This window comes from Ornithodoros turicata, chromosome 1 (assembly GCF_037126465.1).
Source record: "Ornithodoros turicata isolate Travis chromosome 1, ASM3712646v1, whole genome shotgun sequence".
Classification (NCBI taxonomy): Eukaryota; Metazoa; Arthropoda; class Arachnida; order Ixodida; family Argasidae; genus Ornithodoros; species Ornithodoros turicata.
Genome location: NC_088201.1, coordinates 148,002,258 through 148,020,018, shown reverse-complemented (window position 1 = coordinate 148,020,018; position 17,761 = coordinate 148,002,258). Strand labels below are relative to the sequence as shown.

Genomic DNA, 17,761 nt, shown 5'->3' with positions numbered 1-17,761 from the left:
GAAAGATCGCTGGTGCGGTCCCTGAGGAAGGGAGATCTTCATGTATCAACCAAATATTAGACTCAGCAAGAAGGGTTCAGCTATCCAGCAGAAATTTCAAGGCTCTTCGCAATGTGCAAGTGTTCATCAAGGAGGCAATATACGTCCGGTAACTGCTGACAAAGAAGGGGCTTTGTGGTATGGTCTCAACGCTCCTATGAGCAAAAAACCTCCAGTGCACTTGAGAAGAATTTTAGGCCCACTACTTTACAACTTGCTAAGGAATCCCATGCGGCTACTGTTACGATCTGCCAGGGGGCTAGCAACGAAAATATCCTGAAGGCTATTAAAGGGACGTCAGGTGAGTGCATGTCGGCCTCCTTTACTGCCAAGCCACACAAAGAAGAGCTGCCTTTCTGCGCGATTATTACTGAAAAGAATACATGGCAGAAGAGCATTTCCACGTTTCTATCACGGCATCTGCAGTCTCTACCTATCTGCGATCCTTTCGCGATTAAGAACTCTGAAGCTGTTATCCAAGTTCTTCAGGATGATTCCACATCAGGCCTTCAGTTATGCTCCGTTGATGTTGATCTTTTTTATTCAATAGACCAGCAAACTCTCCTAGGAGCAGTGCAAGATCTGATTGAAGAGAGTGCTGTTACCTTCCAGGTACTACTGGCATGGGAATACCTACTTTATGGAACTTCTCAAGACCTATTTGCATGCCACGGTGGTCAAACATGGACAACAATATTTTGTACAAAAATCGGGCACTCCTATCGTGTCCAGTGTTTCACCTGTGCTTTGTGATATATTTCTTGGCAAATGTGGCACAGAGATCATAATGGCTCTAGCTGACAAACCGCACTACCATATCTGCAGGTATGTTGATGACTTTTTAATATTGTATAAGGATGGTTTTGATGATATTCTGTGGACTTTCAAAGAAAAAATGGGTGACCTGGAACTTACTATAGAATTTCTTAAAAATGATGCTCTTCAGTTTCTTGACCTTTATCTGGTTAAGAAACAACAACACATCTGCTATATGTACCGACCTAGGGCCAAGAAATGTCTTCTTCCCTTTACGACAGCACATTCTAAAATTGTGAAAAGGGGAGTGGCTAGCGTTGCGATACACTCAGCATTAATGAATCTTGCCAGCACATGGCACAAGAAAGCTTTGGTGCTCAGCTTAGTAGACTTAGGGATGCTGGCGATCCGGAATCTAGTTTACAAAGTGTTGCTGAAACCTTGTTAAGGAAAATGGAATCAGGAGAGGGAGCAGGGTGAACCTAGGCCGTGATATGGTAGACCAGTGTGTATCCCTTATGTTCACAGGATTTCTCACTGTTTAAAAAACGTGGCAGCTAGATATAAAGTAGATGTGGTTTTTTCTGCTCCGCATAAGTTACAGTCTCTTTGCCAGCGCATAAATTGCCCCTAAGCAACCACAGCATTGCATGATTAGACGTAGAGATCCTTTTGTTGAGTGCGTAAAAGGAGTGGTTTACTCCATTACGTTGGGCTGTGGCAATTTTACATTGGGCAGTCCCGGCCGCTGCCTTGATGTTCGTCTCTTTGAACATGGCCTCATGTTTAGGCCGGGCTCCTTCTGCCATCTTTCAATTCATTGTAATGAGTGTTCTTGTTCTCCGCAATTCAGAGACACTACAATAATAGACAGGAGTCCGGAAAAAACTGTTCGGGAGATTATAGAAGCGCTTCACATCATTTTACGCGGCAACAGTTGTATAAGTGTGCCTTCCATTGCCCTGACTCAACCTGAAAGAGGTTATATTAATGTTGCACGTGGGATGCGGGGTGTTGGGTTACACGTGCAGATGCCTTATGTTATCAATCCATGTATTCCTACTTTGTTGCAAGTTTACTCGTTGCAAGTTCCTACTTTGTTGCAAGTTGCAGGTTTCTGCTGTGTTGCGATTGGTTGGGTGCTCTCTTTTTTCTGTATATATTTGTCTCCTCCCATTAAACTTCTGCTAGTTGGAGTCTGCAGGTCTCCTGTCGTATTTTGTTTAACTCACCTGTCCGCGTCCCTCGCTGCATTTGCAATCAACTATATTCTACAACCAACTACCCCGCTACAACCCTCTTGTTAAATGATCAAACTCCGTGCTCAAATTATCTGCTTTGAAACCGGTTGTGAAACAGGGAACCGAATTTTTCTAAATCGGTTCGGTTCAGCACAAAAGATGGCGGCGCCCTTTCGGTTCGGCTCCGGCAAAAACATAACGGTCTCTTTCAGGTTTTTCGGTTCCGGTTTGATTTGATGCTTTGGTATTGATTAGGATATCAACTTTATTTCAAATGTATGTCCGCAGTTAATGATAAGTAGTGTGTCTTGTGATGATAGCTTACACATGACGTGGTCATTGTTTGTTTGTTAGTACTGTCTAACACGAGCTGTTGTTCCGCAATGTATACTGTACTCTACACAGATATATCGTGCCACCACAAACTTGTATATGTCGTGTTCGTAGGAATGACACACAAATACAACGTTTCACGGAGGAACAGGAAGCAGAGGAGAATGCCAGGAACGCTTCGTAAACCACATACGCCAGACCAGTATTGCCACGCAGCAGCGGAATTTGTGCCCTTTGCGGTTTGACAGGCGCATTTTTTCTCGGTGCGTGGCCATGGAGAGTCTTACGCAGCACAATATTCTAAGAAACACCGTGCCATGCGGGCCGGCCTTTACCGTCTTAAAATTAGGTTCGAAGTGGGACTAGCTTAGACCTTCATTTCGTGTCGAAGCTGGATACAGCTAAAGATTGGGCAAGTGTACTTCGCTGTGACGCACGGCTGATTCCTGTTTATTTTACGATCTTTCAGTGCTCCTATTACGAAACCTAGATTCTCGTTCAGAAAGTCTGTGCAAAATTTTACTTGCCTTTATTCGCTCTTTCAGGTTGACAGTCACACCCGCTCACACATGCAGAATAGCTGCATCCGCATTCCACCGGATCCCCTAGAAGATGATTTTTTCACTTATTGAGAGACGAGGCAGCAGTTTCCGTCCTTAGGACGAATAAGAGCATGTAGGAAAGAAGGAAAAGGGGAACCCTAACGGATCTCCGACAAGGGCAAGTGAGGGTGAGGATAGAAGTGAACCGTAGCTCTTTTGGGGCCACGCGAGGATAACGTACCTGACTAGGCCCATTGAGGTCGCTTTGCACACGTCACTTCTGGAGGCTGCTTCGGCGGGCTACGATCACAACTCTCCAAGTATTCTGAATGCATGCGTAGGGGTCCCCATATAGATGTATGAACCGTCGTATGTACCGGAAAGCGAGCGGTGATGTGACTGGAGTGGCTTCCCGTCTCGGTTTCTTTTGTCAGAGCAATGGGGGCTCCTTCTCTCTTTCTTTCCGCCATGCACAAGAGCAAAAGCCGCAGCTACGTAAGATGTCAGCTTTACCTTTGCATGCCAGGCTATCTATGATTATCTCGCGAGAGTTTGTGGCAGCCTCAAAGAAAGGGACCGTTCTGGGTGACATCAGCTTAGTAAATGTTTAATCTGATAGCAGCGCGAGTCGATTGAAACCTTCTGGCCTCTTTTGGCAGGTACATCTCCCCTGGTGTCCGAGATGTTGGGCTTCGGGAGTGGGGCAGTAACTCGCTCCAGCTAACCTCTTGGGGTGTAAATATAATATTAGGACGACGCCTAGTGGCAGTGAGGGCCGCACTAAGTGGGCATGAGACTGAAGCGCTCAAGTCCGTCTTCAACGTACGCGACTTCAAGCGGGCTATAGCAAAGGTTTCATCGCGACCGCTCAGATCGATGACAAAAGTGTAGCCGAAAGGTAATAGAACTTCGTCGGGACCTAAGTACGCAACGCACAGATTTCTTACGCGGGAAAACGTCCGAGGCTGTGTGAACTCTCGCAGATACATATGAAGCAGACCTGGGAACTGCTCGACTTGGCCTTGACCGAAGTCGTAAGAAGAGATCACGAACGATCCTCTGGGATCCTTCAGGTAGTCCGAGCGTTCGTGGCTGGGAAAAAGTGCACCATTTAAAATGTCAACGGGAAGACGTACAGCTGAGCCATATACCGCTTCGGCGGTGGGGTTTTGTTTTATCTAGGCTGATGTAACATTAATCGAACGTTGCGAATTACCGTAAATTCCACGTTGTCTATAGTTCACACTTTCTAATACCCTCACCTTAAGGTTCCTATTCTACTGGCGCAAAAGCGCAGGTATCCTGAAACCTAAATACAATACTACAAGTATGTAATCGAGAATATTCGAGAAGACAACGAGTAGCATATCCTTTTACGTGCACATTTATTAAAATTTAATATAATTCGTGAAACATGTAGAAAAATGATAATCGCTGATGATGGTGACAATAATAATATTAATCACGTGATTGCTGCGTCTCCTGGTGACGGTCATTCCTGAAAGATAACTAATAATACAGTTCATGCCACCTATCGGATAGCAGCTCAAACTGCCATAAATAGGCGTAAAGAACAGACAATCTCCAACAAAATAGGACAAATGCCTGACAGTGACTTACCGCAGTACTTCGTGAGAAGCTGACGATATCGTTAGATGGGGAAGCTTTACAACTAGCTGGCTGCTCCTAGGTCATAAAATAGGCCACCGTTGCTTCCATCACCCTTAATGCAAATATATCACAAGAACATATAAAAAGTGCCTGAATCAGAGATATGAAGAAACATATCTGTATTATGCAATACGCAACATCTAAAATAGCTAAAATAACTGCGCTACCTACTATTTCAATGTTTGCCACAGTACATATCACACACGCACCACACAGAGCCCCACAGTTCGCATGAGTTCTCCAGTGATACCCACCAAACTCTGCAGGTAAAGAAAGCGATAGCTGTTTACTTCGCATAATGATCTGTTATTGCTCCACACCTCTACCACATGTGGTTGTTGAAAAAAACATGCACAAATCTTAGGTGAGGCAAATGAGAGAACGAAAACTTACTTCAACTCGAAAGCAGGAGAACAAAGGATCGCTACCTCTCGCACACCACGACATTCGCTGTTATGCTCAACGTAGATGTTCACCGTATTGGCCAGTACTGCGTCGATGCTCCAGAGATTAGAGTACAAAATAGGCGTGATCCTGAAGTTGCAAAGGCCCTTTCGTGTAACAAAATGCCGTATCGTACCGAACCGCCACGATGAGGCGCCTTGTCTATTGTATACTGCTGTGGGGAATGTCGATGACGATGATGCAGACGTATTTATCAGTGGAGTGCAGCTGTAACTTCCACAGTTTCGCCACGAAAACCACCGCTCTGCTCGGCCACGTGATCATCCATAGCGAATCGCCAAGACAGAGCCGGAATCCAGCGCCAAAAAAGCGCGCACTGATCGAAGTGCGTATGTGCGCTGCGTGCCCTCTCCTATACTCTCTCCCTTGACCCCGCCGTCCCGCCCTCTGTTCCCGGCGCAGCGCCTGCTCATCTGCTAATATTACCGAGAAGCAGAAAATGAAAATCAAGAACATCAAGGAATGCACACGTACAAATTTATTGACACTGTAAGCATATAAACAAGAAGCAACATCCATTCGCAGGTTTGCGGGACACCGCTTCTTAAAGTTGGCCTGACCGGCGTACCCGCTTCCCTCCATTGAAGCAATGTATTCCATCTCATTTTGTTAGAATATCTGTCCACCCTGAGCTTGAGAAAGAAATGCCCTCATACACGTGCTACTGTGAGAGGGCCTTCAATGGCGTACAAGAGGAATGGCAGCGCAAGAGCGTCCCACTTTTTTCCTGGAGGACTTATTTTCGCCGTGTTGGCTTCATCGGAGGAAGCACTGGTGCGCTATTTTTCTTGTATTTGGCCAAAACAATGAGTTCTCCAGAAAATTCCCATGTAAGACATGAAAGGTGAAATTGTCTTTTACACTTTGCAACTTTGTGCGCAACAGTTGGATGCTCCAGTTTTCTTACCAAGACGAAAGAAGCGTTAAGGAACTCACTGTGACTTGCGAAGCGTCTCTTCCTGAGGGTGTTAGCAACGGGCGGTGTCAGCTCAGTGGTGGAGATGGTGGGCACACCTTCGAGTACCGCGGTTCGAACCGCGGACTACTTCTTTTTTTTTTTTATAGAGGGAGTTATGAGACTAGCGGCAGGACGAGAGCGTCATAATCTTGGCTTAACATAGCCGTACTGGTCCCTATTCATAGCTGCATGGCTGGTCGTTTTCCTGAGACGCTTTCGGGACATATGTCGGCACTGTCCCTTAGGAGTTCACGTTCCGCAGGGACGCACATTCCGCCAGGGTGTCTAGTCCGTGACGTTGCCAACCTCTGCGAGGCACGCAAACGGCCAGCCCTTTCACCACCACCACCACCAGCAGCGATTGCAAATGCGATGAGAACAGCGATCTACGTTCACTTCACTGGAGTGTTAAATACAGGAGGTGGAATCGAGACAATTGTCTCCTACTGGTATCTCACGGAAATATTTCCCAAGAAACATGAAATTATCAAGTTAATCAATGAATTTAGCTAACTAGTTGTCCAGTAGTTGCACATCTGTCCTACATGATATTCGGCTGGCCGTATAACCCACCTGCTAGAACTGCATCTTTTTTTCTCGGCTAGTTTTTTCATAAAAATTTCGTAACGATTAAAACAAAACACCTGTATATGGGCTGCTTGCGAGCTATTCCCTATCCCTAGTTTCCTGTCAAACTCGAAATCAGTGTAACAACACTGAATTTCGGGTAAAACTAGAAATGTAGGAAATTGAGCTCGCACACAAAAACTGATCGTTACGTCAGCCCTTGAGGTAATCTAGAGCTGCACAAGGCTCGCCAGTGATGACTCTCTCTCGTCCGTACCAGTGGTGATTGCGTTTATTTCACGCGATTATTGCGATTATTTTATATTTGCGTGTTTTTATTGCGTTTCTTCATTGGTCAATTTTCGCCTTAGTGTTGATCAGGACAGTTTTATTATCTAAGAGTCTGACCGGTGCGATCAGAGGAGGGAAGGCGTCGTTCACACGCTGCATAGCTAGTATATGAGACGTTCATATACCGTCGCAGCATTCCATTTCTGGAGGTCGCGCCCTCCTACGTTCCTAGTGGCTAACATGTTCTCTTTTCTTTCTTTCTTTTTTTTTCAGGAGGAGGCATAAACTCAACATCCAGCGTGGGCTCTCGCCGCGTGTTCCATCGAAGAACGGCCAAACTACGCCACCATTTCGCGGTGGATTTCCGATAGGGTTGCAAAGGCCCACGAGGAATAAAATGACACTATACTTTTCGAAATCGACCGGAACGGATGTGACCGTCCTTTCAAAGGATCCGAGACGTCGCACACGATATTGTAGAGATGCAGGTGCGAAGTTAAGAAGGAACAATATACAGTAATGGGAGCTTTACTCACATAGCTGCGAATATGTAAGAATGACGACGATGACTGTGGGGGCAATCATGTTCTTGGACTCGCAGTTCCAAATGAATGTACGGTGTGCGTGAACCAAGGAGGGTTTATGCGCAAGACAAGTCCCTCACGCGATGTAACGAGCGATTCTTACGTAACAGGATATCTTCTTCCTAACAGCTGTATTAGTAAGATGAATCATTAGTGCCACTATCTGACATTAAGAACGTCCGTGTAGGGCACCACGCCACCGTTTGCAGATGATGAGGGGAGCTGCTGTCAGCAAATGATTTTAATTAGCGATGACGGAATGTTCAGAAAGTGCGTGAGGATACGGGCTGACCTTTCACGAAAAAGGCAAGATGTGGAACGCTTTCCCCGGTAGAACTACTCATCGAAGCAGGATTTTCGGGGCAGCATTCTTTGAGCAATATACTCAAATGTGTCAATGTGACATGAATCTCATCAGTAGATTCATTCTAATTTTTGGCATATATCTTAGGGGGTTTATTTATTTGAATGAAATCGGCGTTTTTCGGTGATGTTTCTTGCTTGTGCATGTTTAAAACCTGCAGTTATCGGCGAATATAAATCGCAACAAAATTTCTGTGCGTCTCAAAAATAGCGTTCCTCTATAATTCTATAGCTGTTGGATAGAACACAACGGAAACGTTTGCTCGCCTTGTTCTCTGCGATGTCTTTGTGGGGTCGCATGGCGTTGCGATTCAGTGTGCTCCGATATGCGCGCCTCACTTCTTTCGCCTCCCATATTATGTTCATGTTACTAACGTTCCCTAATGACATATCTTCAATTGCCGTTGCCTATTCCTGGAAGAACTCTGCAGCAACATATTCATTTAAAACAAGTTCCAAACATATTTCATTAAATATCTAGGCGCATTAAATAAGCGCTACAAAGAAAGACTCTCATTTTGGTAGCACACCCTCGGTATAATGCGTTTCAAGTGACATGCAAAAAATGTGCGAAGGGGGAACACGTCACGGAAGCGTTTGCAATATTCGCGGTCACTCGTCTCGTCGGCACCCTCTCTGCTATGCTCAGCTGCTATGCGGGAAGGCGGTCTTTCAGTGTAAAATTGCGTTGATGTCACTTAACACAAAAGCAATAACTATTTTAAGATATCATCGTCTCACACGGAAGAACACGATGTAAAGAACACCAGGAAACATGAAAGACACTAACAGGATATAAATCTTGCATCCTGGTCAAATTAATTTTAACGCATTTCGCCTGTCGGGATTTCCTCTATTTTTTCACACGGGGCCCTGTTTGACTATCATTTTCGAACAAGAAATTCCAATTTTTTTTCAATGTCATCTCCTATATTGGCTGAGTACATCCTCAAGGCCACATGCCAGCCGCAGCATGACTTGTGTTAGCCCTGATGCACCAAGGGCTTTCAAAGATGCGACCCAGATCCGCTCCATCCCTACTTCCAGAATTATCGCAATACGCATGCGATGAGACTCGAACGGCGAAGGGGCGCTCTCTGTTGATCTCCAAAGGCGTTGTGGCGACCCGTGGCCTCAGGCTAGGACTGTGGCGGCATACACCCCCGGCATGATTCCCTCACAAGCGTCATGGTGGATGCTTTGAGTAATGCTGTTGGCGCAGTGCTTATGTGCTAATATCTGCCGTTTGGAGATCGCTCTGCATTTTTGTGGCGCGAACTCACACCACGGAGACTCGCTACAGTACTTTTGGTCGTGAGCTCCTTGCCATTTTCCTTGATATTAAACACTTCCAGCATTTTTTCAAGCGATGTACGTTCACAGTGTACACCGACCACAAGCCGTTGACGTACGCCCTTGTCGTCATCCGGATCGGGTTATTCCCCTCGCGAATATTCGGCGACTGTACTTCATCTCGGAGTTCACAATGACATCCAGCATGTGAGCGGTGCAAAAAAATCAAGTGGCAGTCGCCCTCAGCCGGATCCATTCCGTTTCTGAACCTATCCTTACCTCCGCCATCCTTTCCTTGGACGCCCTGGTCGAAACCCATTCGACTGACGAGGAACTAGCATCTTTTTGCAACTGTCTCACGTCTGCTTTAAAAATCGATTCCCGCGCGCCTCAACATATCAGTTCCCTGTGATATGCCTCAAGGTCGCCCACGGCCTTTCGTCGCCCTCCCGCTTCGCCCACCCCTATTCCTGAACCTCCACTCCTTGTCCCACTCGGCTGGCCGCGCAACACAGAAGGTTACCGGGCCAAGGTACGTCTGGCCTAAAATGAATGCTAACATCAAGCAGTGGGTGCACGGTTGTCAACAGTGCCAGCACAACAAGATCCAGCAACGTACATGCCTGGCCCCTTCGAGTTTTCTGCCACCTCATTCCGCTTCGACCGCATACACATCGATCTTGTGGGACCTTTGCCGCTGTCTCAAGGTATAAGTAACTTCTTACCATCCTCGAACGTTATACCTTCTGGCCAGATGCCGTCCCCTCCCAGATTCCATAGCGTCAACTGTGGCTCTCGCTCCTGTCAGCAGCTGGATTTCTCGTTTCGGCGTACCGTCGATCAATACGGCCGACCGGGCAAGACAGTTCGAATCCGCCCTGTTCACTGCCCTTACCAACATCTTCGGTGCTAAGCGAATTCGGACCACCTCGTACCACCACGCGTCCAACGGCCTTGTAGAAAGACTCCACCGTCAGTTCAAGCTAGCCTTTCGCGCGGCTCACCGCCTACGCTTCGTGAATACACAGCGCTTTTCAACAACAACAACAACAACAACTTGATTTTAAAAGGGCGTGGAAGTCGCATTTAACATGACGCGAAACCCTGCTTCATCTGGGAAGCTGTCCACAAGGAGTCACCATGTAAAGTATTTTCGCTCTGCGGCGTATTGTCACTGCGCAATAAAATTTACAAAGACAGTCGGAGGAAGCAGTCGCGGACGAGAGACACGAGCCCCGCGTGACGTAGAAACTGCTCAGGACCTTCTTTCTCTGTTTTTTTTTTTTTCTTGGCCCACGCGCCGCTTATAGATGATTGAGCTGTGCCGTTGGACGTCACTGGCCACGTGCCGGAGCCCGTGGTACGTCACGACGTCTTCTGCTCGGCCGATGCGCTCTTTGATCTGGAGAGGGTTTTTTACAGGTGTGCGGAACAGAGCCTTGAACGTGCTCTGCAGGTTACCTGCGCTCATCGTTCTTTCGCAGAAGCTTATTTTATTCGTTGCAGAAGACGTCGCAGCGAAAAACAAAAATGTTTGGGGGCCACTTCCATGCTCCTTTAGATGATGAAGGGGGAGCTTCATTGCCAGGGTTCATTGCTTCATTGTTTGCTTCATTGCTTCATTGTTCAGCTTCATTGCCACAACATAAACATCTCGCAGATGTTTACATGTTTTCATTTTTTTTTGTTTTACATGTCTTTAAAAATATATATATATATATCACTTTTTCCGAGATGAAATCAATTGCAGTATAGCATAGGCTGAAGGGCACTCCTTAGGAAGGCATTAGCAAACACCTAAGGCAATGTCTTAATTAACTTTCAATAATTACCTTTTTCATTATAAAAGCTACAAAGTTGTCCGAATGAGAACATCTGGTCCATTTGGTCACCTGATACCAGAGCCCTTTTCCGAACAAAAATCCGTTCGATAGGTCGTCCGTAAAAAATTTGTGAAGGAACACCATTTTTCCTTTATAAGGCTTATTATTATATCACTTATCCTTTTTTTCCTTTATTTTGTTCATTGCGCATCTTCAGAGACGCGTCCTTCCTCCGCCCCAATGGTAGACAGTAAAGAAGCACAGTGCCGCCTCATGCGTCGAAGATGAGCTTTACCTGCTGAAACAAAAAAAATCAATCGGGTGACTCTATCGGAACTGCCTTATCTTGGATTGCATTTTCTATTTTCTTTTAGTCTTTTTCCAGGACGCAAGAGGCGATAGTGTGCTCTTTCACCCTCTCACATTGGGGGTGAAGGAAATACGCGTCTCGGAAGATGCGCAATGAACAAAATAATGAAAACAATGGTGTTCCTTGACGAATATTTTGCGGACGATCTATGGAATGGACTTTTGTTCTGAAAACGGCTCCGGTATCAGGTTACCAAAATAAAGGGACCAGATGCTCTCATTGGGACAACTTCGTAGCTTTTATAATTAAAACGTTAATTATTGAAAGTTAACGAGGGCATTGCCTTATGAGAATGTTAATGTCCTCCTAAGGAGTGCCCTTCAGAGCCTATGCTATAATGCAATTCATTTCATCTCGAAAAAAAGATATATATATAATATATATATAGAGGGTGTTCAAAATTAAACTTTCACGAGCGCTACGGAAACACAGCGATGACAGGAAGCCGGATGATAACTTTACGCTACTTGTGTAAGAAACAGGTGCTGCTAATTATGTAACACCTGTTTCATACACAAGAAACAGAAAAATCGCACCAGTTTTGCTTTTGTTCGGCTATTTATAAAGTGCAGTGAAAGCTTAATTTTGAACACCCTGTATAGATACAAATATAAAAATGAGCAAATGCTCCATGGCTGCACGTGAGGCATATGTTTACAATTCAAGCGTGCCACAATCCAGCTGTGGACGGTTGTTTCGAGCTTCTTGGCTCTCATCGGCAGAGCGTAGGGATGTAACACGCTCTTGGGTCGGCACAAACACTGTGTCTCTGCAAGACATCAATGTTCCAGGGTGTTAGTAACACATCTAGAGGCCGCAGTGCAAAGCCAGTAAGTACAGATACAAATATAAAAATGAGCAAATGCTCCATGGCTGCACGTGAGGCATATGTTTACAATTCAAGTGTGCCACAATCCCAGCTGTGGACGGCCGTTTCGAGCTTCTTGGCTCTCATCGGCAGAGCGTAGGGATGTGACACGCGCTTGGATCGGCACAAACACTGTGTATCTGCAAGACATCAATGTTCCAGGGTGTTAGCAACACCTCTGGAGGCCGCAGTGCAAAGCCAGTAAGTACAGATACAAATATAAAAATGAGCAAGTGCTCCATTGCTGCACGTGAGGCATATGTTCACAATTCAAGCGTGCCACAATCCTAGCTGTGGACGGCCGTTTCGAGCTTCTTGGCTCTCATCGGCAGAGCGTAGGGATGTGACACGCGCTTGGGCCGGCACAAACACTGTGTCTCTGCAACACATCAATGTTCCAGGGTGTTAGCAACACCTCTGGAGGCCGCAGTGCAAAGCCAGTAAGTACAGATACAAATATAAAAATGAGCAAATGCTCCATGGCTGCACATGAGGCATATGTTTACAATTCAAGCGTGCCACAATCCCAGCTGTGTACGGCCGTTTCGAGCTTCTTGGCTCTCATCGGCAGAGCGTAGGGATGTGACACGCTCTGGGGTCGGCACAAAACACTGTGTCTCTGCATGACATCAATGTTCCAGGGTGTTAGTAACACCTCTGGAGGCCGCAGTGCAAAGCCAGTAAGTACAGATACAAATATAAAAATGAGCAAATGCTCCATGGCTGCACGTGAGGCATATGTTTACAATTCAAGCGTGCCACAATCCCAGCTGTGGACGGCCGTTTCGAGCTTCTTGGCTCTCATCGGCAGAGCGTAGGGATGTGACACGCGCTTGGGTCGGCACAAACACTGTCTCCGCAAGGCATCAATGTTCCAGGGTGTTAGCAACACCTCTGGAGGCCGCAGTGCAAAGCCAGTAAGTACAGATACAAATATAAAAATGAGCTAATGCTCCATGCATTTTGCATGCGCCAAGCATTTGCTCATTTTTGTGCCGACCCAAGAGCGTGTCACATCCCTACGCTCTGCCGATGAGAGCCAAGAAGCCCGAAACGGCCGTCCACACCTGGGATTGTGAAACGCTTGAACTGTAAACATATGCCTCACGTGCAGCCATGGAGCATTTGCTCATTTTTATATTTGTATCTGTACTTACTGGCTTTGCACTGCGGCCTCCAGAGGTGTTGCTAACACCCTGGAACATAGATGTCTTGCAGAGACACAGTGTTTGTGCCGACCCAAGAGCGTGCCACATCCCTATGACCTGCCGATGAGAGCCAAAAAGCTCGAAACGGCCCATCCTACAGTTGGCAATACAAAACGGCCGTCCACAGCTGGGATTGTGGCACGCTTGAATTGTAAACATATATATTTTAAATATTTTCGCATTTACCCGTGACACCCTGTTTTCCACCTAGTCTAAACTACAGTTCGGAATGTGAGTTTCATAGCAATTAGGTTACGTGTCTGCAAACCTAATAAAATACGTTGAAAAACGCATACGCTAAAAATGCATACGTTAGACAGAGGGGAAATTGTATATGCAGCACTTGCACATGCGGTATAAATTGTAGTGGATGTATATATTGTGCCATTCTTGTCATAACTGAGATGCAATGAAGCATCATCACGTTCACAATCGAACTTTTCACGATACTGCTCTTCACACGTCTCAGACTCGGAATTTGTAAATTATTTGGAGAAAACTCATTTGCTCCTGACGTTGGGTCGTCCTCTGTAGCTTAGCCGGTAACGTGCTGGCTTGCTGACATCAAGATCGCGGGTTCGATCCCTGCCGAGGCCAGCAGCAATGTGAAAGAGGTAAACATTGTTTCCAGCACCGTGCGTCGCAGATTTCTGGCGCACGTCAAAAGAACCCCAGGTGGTTGAGTTTATCCGCGGTCCTACCGTGCGGCACGCGCAACATGTCGCCACACTGCGCAGCAAATCTTACGTGTAACATAACGGCACAATTATTCCTAATGTTGACAAAAAAAATGCCATCAACCAAACGTACTCACATGAGTCCCCATTGTCACTCTTCATGCATGTGGTGACACAGGGATAAGAGAATCGGATCACAAGATACACGGCGACAGCGCTACGCTGTGCCAGATGGAAAAAAATAAGCAAGGAAACGAGAGCGAAACTGATGTTCTGAGGCTGGAACAACATAGAAGGGACAGATACAAACAAAGCCTCAAATTGCCTAAGAAATCAACGATGAAAGATGAAAGTCACTGAAAAGGTTAGCCAGCTGTAGGGATCGAACCCACATCTTCTGGATTACCGGTCCAGGGGTCTACCAATTGAGCTAAGCTAACACGCCTCTCCAGCGACTTTCGGGGTGCGTCATCTGAAGGGACCACAAAGCAGCTATTCACTCTCACTCACCTTTCACTCTGTAGCAGCAGCGTCATAATCATCACCAGCACCGCCATCGGTTACGCGCAGCACTGCGCGTGACCCGAGCTTTCGTTTTCGGTTCATCGCCATTAACCGTCATTAAACCCATCAACCTCAGTAGAGCCTGGTCGCCTCATTTCTCGCTCTACAACTGGTGACCCGGACGTGATCCAACGTTCCACCATCATGAACGGCGACCAGCACTCCAGCAGCTCTTCGCCTCCCGGCCGGCCACCGCCACTTCCACCGCTTGAGGCTTCCGTGGCACCGCTCCGCCTGCCGCCTTTCTCCATCTCCGACCCTCAGCTGTGGTTTGCGCAGGCGGAGGTTCTCTTCGACGGACGCCGCGTCACTTCTCAAGCCTCAAGGTTTGGCCACGCCATCGCAAACCTTCCTCCCGAAGCTGCGGCGGAAGTCCGCGACCTAATCATCCACCCTCACCCCGAATTACCCTACGACACCTTAAGGGACGAGTTAATCCGCCGCACGTCTGCTTCGGAGGAGCGGCGATTGCAGCAGCTTCTGAACAGGGAAGAGCTCGGCGATCGACGGCCCACCCAGCTCCTACGCCGCATGCGCGACCTCGCCGGCAACCCTACCACGGACGACTCGCTACTACGCGAACTCTTCCTACAACGTTTGCCCCACAACGTACGCATGATCCTGGCCGCCGGCGAAAATTCCCGCCTGGATGACTTGGCGAAGATGGCGGACCGTATTATGGATTTTGCTGGCCTTCCATCTCCAGGAGCCGTTGCCGCCCTGGCCCCCCGCACCTCCCCTCCACCGGTGGACGTTGCAATCAATGCCATCAGCACGTCGCTCCAGCAACTCCAGACTACGGTGGCGGCCCTGGTGAACCGGGTGGACGCCATTCCCCCGCAGCGACCACGTTCCCCTCGGCGCCCGTTTTGCCGTCGCTGCTCGCCATCCCGTCAACGGTCTCCTTCGCCCTCTCAGCACCACTTCTGCTGGTATCATCGAAAATTCGGCGATGCCGCAAGGAACTGCCAGGCCCCTTGCTCGTGGCCGGGAAACGCTCCCCCCAACCATTAACGGCTGGCATGGCTGGGGGCGACAACAGCCGGCTCTTCCGGATCACGGACCGCGTGTCCGGCTGTCGCTTCCTGGTGGATACCGGGGCTGACGTGAGCGTCGTTCCACCAACCCCCGCAGAAAAACGACACCGACAACCAGACTTGGCTTTGCAGGCCGTCAACAAGTCCACCATCTCAACTTACGGTCAGCGCTCCGTCACCCTTGACCTCGGCCTGCGCAGAGTATTTCGTTGGGTTTTTACCATCGCCGACCTCCCCTTCGCAATCCTTGGCGCCGACTTCCTCCACCATTTCGACCTTCTTGTGGATATTAGACGCCAGCGCCTCGTCGACAACACTACTTCTTTGCACGTTTATGGAGCTCCAGCGCATATAGCCGCCATTAGTCCCACCATACGGCTACCGTTGCCCACTGCTTTCGCCGACATTGTCACGGAGTTCCCCGCTGTCCTGCGCCAATCGCACGCCTCTTGCCCACCTCGCCACAGCGTCACTCACCACATCGTGACACGGGGCCCCCCTGTCTTCGCTCGCCCCAGACGGCTGGCTCCGGAGCGCCTCGTCATTGCCAAGAGGGAATTTGAGCACATGCTCGAACTGGGGATCATTCGGCCTTCCTCCAGCCCGTGGTCTTCCGCTCTCCACATGGTGCCCAAAGCAACACCTGGTGATTGGCGCCCATGTGGGGACTACCGTGCACTCAACATCGTCACGGTACCGGACAGATACCCCTTCCCCATATTCAGGACTTCACCGCGAATCTTGACGGAGCGACCATCTTCTCCAAGATAGACCTCATCAAAGCCTATCACCAAATTCCCGTCCATCCCCCTGACATCCCGAAGACTGCTATAACCACCCCTTTTGGCCTCTTTGAATACGTGCGGATGCCCTTTGGCCTGCGTAATGCTGCGCAGACATTCCAACGATTCATCAACGAAGTGCTCCGCGGCCTGGACTTCGCATTCGCATACATGGATGACATCCTCGTCGCAAGTCCATCTCCGGAGGCTCATCGCGCCCATCTGCGCGCCCTGTTCTCGCGCCTGGAGGACTACGGAGTCTCCATCAATGCCGCGAAGTGCGAGTTTGGCGTTACCACCCTTACCTTCCTGGGACACACCATCACCCCGCAAGGCATCCGGCCACTCGCATCCAAGGTCCAGGCCATCCGAGACTTTCCTGCCCCCACTTCTCGCAAAGGACTTCGTTCATTCCTTGGCCTCGTGACTTTCTACCGACGTTTTGTGCCTCGCTGTGCTGCCTTGCTCCAGCCTCTCTACGCAGCTCTCGGCGCTGACCATCCGAAAGAGGCCCGTGCTGCCCCTCTGGAGTGGACACCGGCAGCAGAACGCGCGTTCGAAGAGGTCAAGCAGGCCCTGGCAGATGCTGTGCTGCTCCACCATCCTCGTCCTGACGCCGAGACAGCGTTGTTCGTCGACGCCTCCACTGCTGCTGTCGGCGCAGTCTTGCAGCAGCGTCAGGATGGCCACTGGAAACCTCTCGGTTTCTTTTCCCAACGCCTCTCGCCAGCCGAAACACGCTACAGCACCTTCGGGCGTGAGCTCCTCGCCGCCTACCTGGCATGCAGACACTACCGCCATTTTCTCGAGGGCCGCCCGTTTGTGCTGTACACCGACCACAAGCCTCTCATGTTCGCCCTGCGATCGGCCTCCCTCAACCACTCGCCTCGTGAAACCCGCCACATGTGCTACCTCTTGGAGTTCACGACCGATGTGCGACACGTCGCAGGCGAAGACAATGCCGCTGCCGACGCACTCTCGCGGCCGGACGTCAATGCTCTCCATCCGCCCCCCGCGGTCGATTTGGACGGCATCGCCCAGGCGCAACAGGCTGATCAAGAGCTCGCCGCCCTTCGTTCATCCCCCGCCTCATCCACCACTTTTCGGGAGATCTCGCTCCCCGGTTCGACGGCAAGTCTATGGTGCGACACCTCTACTGGTACCCCGCGCCCTTTCGTTCCCCTGGCCTTCCGCCGGCATGTTTTCAACGCCCTCCACTCGCTGTCCCACCCTGGCGTGCGCGGCACGCAAAAGATCGTCGCAGAGCGCTACATATGGCCTCGCATGAATGCCGATGTCCGTGACTGGGCGCGGGCCTGCCTAGCCTGC

General features: G+C 48.8%; 1 protein-coding gene across 2 annotated transcripts in view; it reads right to left on the bottom strand.

Annotated features, from left to right (window-relative positions):
• The window catches only part of LOC135370841 (uncharacterized), a 170,610-nt gene extending 163,087 nt beyond the window's left edge, over window positions 1-7,523 (bottom strand). For both annotated transcript variants that reach the window (XM_064604719.1, XM_064604727.1), the window contains exons 1-2: window positions 7,400-7,523; window positions 2,897-2,974 (exon numbers count right to left, since the gene is read on the bottom strand). The gene's annotated coding sequence lies outside the window, so the exon portion shown is untranslated. The remainder of the gene's footprint in view (window positions 1-2,896; window positions 2,975-7,399) is intronic.
• Window positions 7,524-17,761: the final 10,238 nt, after the last annotated feature.